At 39.2% G+C, this 8,646-nt stretch overlaps 1 long non-coding RNA gene across 1 annotated transcript; it reads right to left on the minus strand.

Moving 5' to 3' along the window:
* Nucleotides 1-2,507: 2,507 nt before the first annotated feature.
* Nucleotides 2,508-4,343, minus strand: LOC124649937. The gene is made up of 3 exons (XR_006986836.1): nucleotides 4,273-4,343; nucleotides 2,943-3,021; nucleotides 2,508-2,629 (listed from the first exon to the last, which is right to left on the minus strand). It is a non-coding gene; the product is annotated as an uncharacterized LOC124649937 (long non-coding RNA).
* Between the last annotated feature and the right edge of the window lie 4,303 nt (nucleotides 4,344-8,646).

The following is an 8,646-nucleotide window of genomic DNA, read 5'->3' on the forward strand; positions in this document are numbered from 1 at the left end:
TCACCAGCTGCTGCTCCTCTCCAAGACCAGAACGACTTGAAGACTCCACATTTCTGGTCCCCTTTTTCTGGTGAATTTCAATCTATCCTGCTCTTTCTCCTATGAAGATCCTCTCTTTTTTCACCAGAACTTTTTCTGGTGAACTATCACTGTAGATCCCTCCTCACTGTAGGTCAGTCCTCACTGTAGTTTCTTAGCTCAGTCCTTACTGTAGAAACCTCCTAGTTACATATATACATGCTAGGAAATGCTCCTAAAACTCTTAGTATTTGATTCATGTCTTTCAATTTCATTTACTGCAGTAGCAATCTTATTTTTGATTCTTCCTATTTTGTAAAGTGCCAAAGATCATTTTAACTGTCTGCAGTAGCAACACATGTTCACATGCCAGATTCTGCCTAGTCCCAGATTTTTTTTCAAGTTGGGCATTGCCTTTTTTCCGCTGATCTAGAGTACTTAGTCCCAGATTCTGCATAGTCCCAGATACTGGCTAGTCTCAGTTATCTAAATGGGGTACTTAGTTCTGTTTCTTTTCTTCCTTTTTTGCAGATCAAGAGCAGTAAGAGGCATGGTACCATATGATTACTGGAAGATTCAGAAGAACTTACCTGTGTGCTGGAAGGTGCAGATCGAGAAGGTCCAGATCCAGATAGGTTGAGGTTGGTTCTCTCATTCCCCACCATTCTTTGGATCTTGTGGTTTTTCTCTGGTTCTCGAGCTCAACTGTGTTTCTTCCTGGTTGAGATGGAGACAGTACGATGGGGAGGAGGTTTTGCGTGATGAGGAAGAAAGGAATTCGTCAGATCTGGACTAGGTCTGTGTAAAACGGGCCTGTTGTTGTTTTCATGTAAAAGGCCCATATTTTTACAGGCCTTACTTCTTCAGTTTTTTTTTTTGTCTTGTCTAGTGGGCTTTTTAGGAAGCAACTGGGAGAGGTGGGAGAGGTGCTGGTGAGATCCAGGAAAACCGGACTTAGTGGGCTGCTGAAAAAAACCGGACTGAGTGGGCTCCAGAAAAAAACCGGACTGAGGAAACTAACAGAAATGGCAAATGAGGTTCGGGAAGGAGGGCGTGGGCCTGACTGACAAGTAGTATACGTTGTAGGTAAAATATGACTTGAGCCGAATTGGATTTTCAGCTAGATGATATTTAGTCACTCCCATAAAAATAACAGTATTGCATAATAATTAATATTACGCTGAATTCCTTACAATAACATCACAAATTACAGTGACAACAGTTACAAATGAAGTGTCTATCTTATGTAACTATACCAACAATGAGTCAGCAGATTTGATCTTTGTTACCAAGGACAGAAGCTCCAACCCGAGATAGTTCATGTCTTTCTCTCCGATGTCGAAGCTGCTGCAGAATGAGTTCTTGCCATCAATTTCGCCTTCGCCTTCGTTGCCAGTTGAAGCTTCCAGTAAAGAATGTTGTTTCATTGAAAAAATAGGGCTTACTGATTGTACTAACAATGAAAACATTAAGTAAAAGTTTGAATATAAATAGAACAGTATATTGCCAGAATACAAATAAGCAAGAGTATAGATGATTCACATTAATCCAAGGCTTACAGTGTGGCTACTAGAAGGAAACCAGTGTTGTAAGGTATTTCTCCAGAGATACAATGTACATCACGTTAAGCAAGAGTATATATGAGATCATGCAAACGAAGATAGTCAGCATTAAAAGAGCAGAACATGGAAAATGAAAAAAAAAGTGAATACAAAGATTTAGATACTCAAAATGACATAAGTAATCACTATCCCACAGAAGGAAATCAATGTGCCTCCTTTTTCAGAGTAAGATTAGTTAACCCACAAAGGATACTCACAATAATATCAGGAACATGAATTTTGCTTTTGGTAAGCATGATCTCATATCAACCTGTAATAGCAGGAAAAATTAGTTCATTACATGACGAATAATTACCATAATTTTTCTAACTCCGCAAGAGTAAGAAAGAACAAAACTATTCAAAAGTCACTTATGATGCGGTCCCTGGCGATGATATCATGTGAATATGTCATGTGCTAAATCGTCTCTGAATCTCAGTATCCATAAGGAATATGTATATAAATTCAGAGAAAGTTCATAGAATAGGATGATCAAGTTAGTGTAGATGGAATGATCAAGATAGTGTACAGTACAGACAATAGGCATGTGCATCGGTGCATGAGTATTTAAGCACCATCATGAAAATTACTTGGAAACCAATACATGAGTAGTTAAGCACCATCACGAAAATGCCCAGATTAGTAAGCTAGGATAGTGTTAGAGGCCTAAAAAACAGATGACGCACCAAGCATGTGAAGGGAACATGAAGTACCATATTAGTAATTTCTACATATGTAAACCAACGACCTTATGTTCCAAAAGATTCACTTGGAACACTTGGAAAAATTTGCGACTGCTTTCTTGTCACTATCTGTCAATCAACATTGTTCTGGCCTCTAATAAGAAAACATCATACTGAATTCAAATACGAAAAAATTGTACTGACCTATACGCCCTCTTAGCAATCAGAGTAGTACCGACTCAACCTATGAAGCTCAAAACTGAATATTCGATGACAGTGACTTCGCTTAAGCAGGAGGGTTCTTCCACCATTGCACAACATCTAGCTCTCTTCAAAAAAAGATAGGCACATTTTCTTCAAAACAAGAATACAAACACATTTGCTTCATAAAAAAGAAAACAAATACATCTAGTTACTTGCTAGTATTTTCAGAAAATAGATTTTTTTCGGAAACACCAAGTAGAAGGTCAACCAATTTTCTATAATACTAGAAGATTTTAAATTTCAAAGTAGTGTCCATGTGTTCCTGTAAAGCTAATGCAAGCATGAAACTCAAGCTCATCGATACATGGAAACTCTGAGTACCAATGTTGACCTGGATCAAGTTGAAATCGACTGAAGTGTGTGCAATGATACTTACAAGTTACAAGCATACCAAGTCTGTCAGATGACTTATTTCATCAGTAATGAAACCTTTCAATTCTTGACTTCCAAGATCCCTGTCAAGGCAAATTAATGAACACAAGAGTTAATAGCAGAAACCATATCAACTTTTCACGAGATATAATAAGCATGCACTATACAATTTATTTTTGAAGTCTACTGAATGATACTTCCAATATGAAGTTTCGTTCAAGTCCACATAATGTTACTGTTGCGCTTATTATCATGTAGGACAATGCACTTTTATCTACTAGCACTAAATTAGAACAATTCATAGACCAGTGGTCCAAAGTAAAACCAGCTGTTGCATTATTCTGCATTAAAAGCAGAGAATGCAGATACACAAGATTTAATTCTCTATGAAAGAGATACTCAGATATGCACAGCTCAAAAGAAATGACATTACTAAAGAAGAATATGCTTGGAAGCTCCTGATTTGAAAGCCCAGTAGCTATGCTTACCTCAACTATATGGATACCACACTAGATATCAAAAACAGAGCCACCATGTCTAGTAGTAGTAGAAATGTACAATACAAGAAAGTTGTTCGGATTAAGACAGATAATTACGGTATCAACTAAAATTATAATCGTACAACAGTGAAGTGTTGAAAAAAAAATGTCCAGTTCACAATAATATGACTATCAGACTATCTGAAAGTAAGTTGTTAGATTTTGAAAGTAAGCTAGACATGCACCGAATAGCATTGCAAGTTGAACACCATCAGGCAGAAAGTCTCAACACATTTATAAAAAATAGACAGTTTAAGAAATTCTAACTATTCAACTCTTTAATGATTTTCTTGTACCATTAGGCCAATAGTGGTTTTTACTTGTGTCATTGACATGATTATTATGTATGAACAGATACTTCCACAATAAGTCTGAACGTCAATAGAACATCTGTATTTTCAGAATACAGATAAGCTAGAATACAGAGGATTTTATAAGGTATATCCAGTGTGACTACTTGAAGGAGACCAATGTTGTAAGTTATTTCTCTAGATATTAGTTATACGGAATGTCCCTGTATTCCATAAATAAAGTTCTAACAAGAAAAACTTGACAAATATGCACCAATATATTAGTAAAACCTTATAAAATCTTCTGTAGCAACATACAGAATCTCAGAGCTAGCTAGATTGTCTGGAAAATGCTACAATAATTTAAAAATCCTTGTAATATACGTATACTGCAAGACACGAGAATAGGTGAAAAAAAGTAACACAGTTACACAGACCACCAAGTTTGTCGAAGAATCACAAAATGAGTAGAGACATGGAGAATGAAATGTACTAACGTTCTCACAAGGTTTCGAAATTTGGAATTCAGGACAATGTACAAGGGATGTGTCCAGTGAGCTAGTTGATCTTCAAAATTTTGTAGTCAATATAGAGAGAGAAAAGAAACATCATAATTGACGCATTGTAAATCATAAAACATGAGGTGAAATTATCTGTTAGTAATAGTCACATTGATAGAGTACTGATCCAACTCCCCGTTAACCTGGCCTCTCAAAGCAAACTAACACAACATAACTCAATAATTCATGTGACAACAATTATGATATACTCCATATAGATCAAAGAGACTGTACAAGAGCTAGCTCGATCAGTCAGTGGCGACTAGCATACAACCTAACAACCAACTGCTGATTACTTGTGTCATTGACATGATTATTATCTATGAACAGATACTTCCACAGTCAGTCAAGGCAGCAAGTGAAACAATAGTTTATATAATGCATGAAAATAACTGATTATTCAACACCCTGTTGTCCTAATGTTTTCACTAAACCACACAACGACTACTCATATGCTGCATGTTGTGACTTGTCTCGAGAGAACCCTTCTTCTAGAAAGTGAAATACCACAACCAAATTTGATTATGCACGCATACAAATGCGAAGCAGAAATACATTGTATAATTTTACGAGACAAATCACAGTCCGAGTCTCAATCAATCAGTGATAGCATAGAAGTGTGTGAATTTACTGCAGCTAATTGTTGTGTTTTGATACTTCTAGGCTGCTACATGCCGGGTAATTAACATCACCGCCTCTAGAATAGGGACGAGCAATACCCATAAATCCATAATAGAATTTTAAGAATCTGAGAAAATTAAATCTAGCGTGACCATGATAAGAATTGCTGTCAACATGGACGGGCAAGGAACTGAAATCAACAGAACAACCTAGATTATCTAGGTACAGCCTGCAGATTCCTTAATACGAAAGACTCCTCCAGACTTCTTCAAACTACACTACCAATTGCATCAGGAAAATATGGGCATGGCAGGACTAACGAAATTCCTAAATTACCTAAAAATTCTTTCCTCTTGAATAGTGAATCACAAAGAGTAATCACTCATGACTAGTGGTATAGCAGCTCAATAAGAATTGCAGGGGAACCGAGGGGCTACCTGATCGTAGACGTCGGAGAGGCGACTGGTGCTGCGGTGCGTAGTGGAGCAGCAGCACCACCACCACACCATCGATCTGGAGAAGCCAGACCAGATCCTGCGAGAACACGGAGAACCTGGAGTGGTCGCAGGCATCGGGATGGAGCAGCCATGGAACCGGAGGACGGAGCGGGGTTGTTGACGACGTTAGAAGTCGTAGTTGTCAGAGGGGAGAAGCCGAAGATGTGGGGAAGGGGACGCACTGCGCCGGCGAACCCGAGCCGCATGCCTAGGGTTCGCCGTGGGGGCGCGTGGAGATGGTCCGGCGATCTGCAGTGACGGAGGCGGTCGGCGACGGTCGAAGCCATTGGTGGCGGCGGCGGCATAGCACGGGCGTGGAGCAGTGATACGTCTCAAACGTATCTATAATTTCTTATGTTCCATGCTAGTTTTATGACAATACCTACATGTTTTGTTCACACTTTATATCGTTTTGATGTATTTTCCGGAACTAACCTATTGACGAGATGCCGAAGTGCCAGTTCCTGTTTTCTGCTGTTTTTGGTTTCAGAAATCCTACAAAGGAAATATTCTCGGAATCGGACGAAATCAATGCCCAACATCTTAATTTTCCCGGGACCTTCCAGAAAGCAAAAGGGGGACCAGAGGGGAGCCAGGGGGCCCCACCCCACAGGGCGGCGCGGCCCAAAGGGGGGGCGCGCCCCCTATTGTGGGGAGGCCCCGTGGCCCCTCCGACTCTGCCTCTTCGCCTATAAGATGCCCCCTGACCTAAATCCTCAACACCGATTGACGAAACTCCAGAAAGACTCCAGGGACGCCGCCACCATCGCGAAACTCCAATTCGGGGGACAGAAGTCTCTGTTCCGGCACCCTGCCGGGACGGGGAATTGCCCCCGGAGTCATCTCCATCGACACCACCGCCATCTCCATCGTCATCGTTGTCTCCCATGATGAGGAGGGAGTAGTTCTCCCCCGAGGCTGAGGGCTCTACCGGTAGCTATGTGGTTAATCTCTCTCTCATGTACCCCAATACAATGATCTCATGAATTGCCTTGCATAATTGAGATTCATATGATGAGCATTGTATCACTATTAGTCTATGTGCTACTCTTGTGATGTTATTAAAGTATTCTATTCCTCCTTCACGTGTGTAATGGTGACAGTGTGTGCATCGTGTAGTACTTGGCGTAGGTTATGATCATAATCTCTTGTAGGTTATGGAGTTAATTATTACTATGATAGTATTGATGTGATTTATTCCCCCTTCATAGTGCAAAGGTGATGGTGTGTATGCTATGTTAGTTCTCGGTCTAAATTGCAATGATCTATTATGCTCTAAAGGTTACTTAAATATGAACACCGAATGTTGTGGCGCTTGTTAACTCCGGCTTGAGGGAGCTCTTGTAGCCCTACACAATGAATGGTGTTTGTTATCAAACAAGAGTATGTGTAGCACAAGTGAGGAGAAGTTATTTATTTATTATGTGATCAATGTTGAGAGTGTCCACTAGTGAAAGTATGATCCCTAGGCCTTGTTTCCAAACATCAAATCTCCGTTTATTTATCGTTGCATGTTGCATGTTTACTCGCTGCCATATTTTATTCAGATTGCTATTACCACTCATATACATCTATACCACTTGCGTTTTAATATCTCTTCGCCGAACTAGTGCACCTATACATCTGACAAGTGTATTGGGTGTGTTGGGGACACAAGAGACTTCTTGTATCGTGATTGCAGGGTTGCTTGAGAGGGATATCTTTGACCTCTTCCTCCCTGAGTTCGATAAACCTTGGGTGATCCACTTAAGGGAAACTTGCTGCTGTTCTACAAACCTCTCGCTCTTGGAGGCCCAACACTCGTCTACAAGAATAGAAGCACCCGTAGACATCAAGCACTTTTCCGGCGCCGTTGCCTGGGAGGAAAGGTAAAAGGCACTCACACTCCGGTCCCAGGTAACTAAGTACTTTTCTGGCGCCATTGTGTGTGTGCTCGAAGCTATTTCCTTTAGATCCTGCAATTGCATCTTTTTGTCTCTTGTTTTTATTTTCACTAGTAAGGCTTATTGGAAGACAACAACAAAATGAGAGATCTTTATGAACTTTATCTTGAATTAGGACATGATGTGTTTGAAGAGAAAATTAAAAAACCCATGGAACTTATGCATGCTAATGGGAATGTTATTAGTATGAATGCTTTGAACACCATTGTTGCTAATGCTATGGAAGAATTTAAGCTTGGGGAGGTCGGTTTTGATGAAAATGATCTCTTTAGCCCTCCGGGTATTGAGGAGAAAGTTTATGTTGATTATGATATGCCTCCCATATATGATGATTATAATGATAGTGGTCTTTTGGTGCCACCTACTATGGAGGATAAGTTTAATTATGATTACAATATACCTCCTATATTTGATGATGAGAATAATAATGATAGCTACTTTGTTGAATTTGCTCCCACTACAACTAATAAAATTGATTATGCTTATGTGGAGAGTAATGATACTTTTATGCATGTGAATAAGAATGCTTTATGTGATAATTATATTGTTGAGTTTGTTCATGATGCCTCTGAAAGTTATGATGAGAGACGAAAATATGGTTGTAGAAATTTTCATGTTACTAAAACACCTCTCTATATGCTGAAATTTTTGAAGTTACACTTGGTTTTATCTTCCTATGCTTGTTACTTTGCTCTTCATGAACTTGTTTATTTACAAGATTCCTATGCATAGGAAGCATGTTAGACTTAAATGTGTTTTGAATTTGCTTCTTGATGCTCTCTTTTGCTTCAACTCTTATTTCTTGCGAGTGCATCATTAAAATTACTCAGCCCATCTTAATGGCTATAAAGAAAGCACTTCTTGGGAGATAACCCATGTGTTTATTTTACTACAGTACTTTTGTTTTATATTTGAGTCTTGGAAGTTGTTACTACTATAGTAACCTCTCCTTATCTTTATTTTATTGCATTGTTGTGCCAAGTAAAGTCTTTGATAGTAAAGTCAATACTAGATTTGGATTACTGCGCAGAAACAGATTTCTTGCTGTCACGAATCTAGGCAGAATTATCTGTAGGTAACTCAGAAAAATCTGCAAATTTACGTGCGTGATCCTCAGATATGTACGCAACTTTCATTCAATTTGAGCATTTTCATCTGAGCAAGTCTAGTGCCCCTGGAAAATTCGTCTTTACGGACTGTTCTGTTTTGACAGATTCTGCCTTTTATTTCGCATTGCCTCGTTTTGCTATGTTTGATG

The sequence above is a fragment of the Lolium rigidum genome, chromosome 4, assembly GCF_022539505.1.
Source record: "Lolium rigidum isolate FL_2022 chromosome 4, APGP_CSIRO_Lrig_0.1, whole genome shotgun sequence".
NCBI classification, from domain to species: Eukaryota; Viridiplantae; Streptophyta; class Magnoliopsida; order Poales; family Poaceae; genus Lolium; species Lolium rigidum.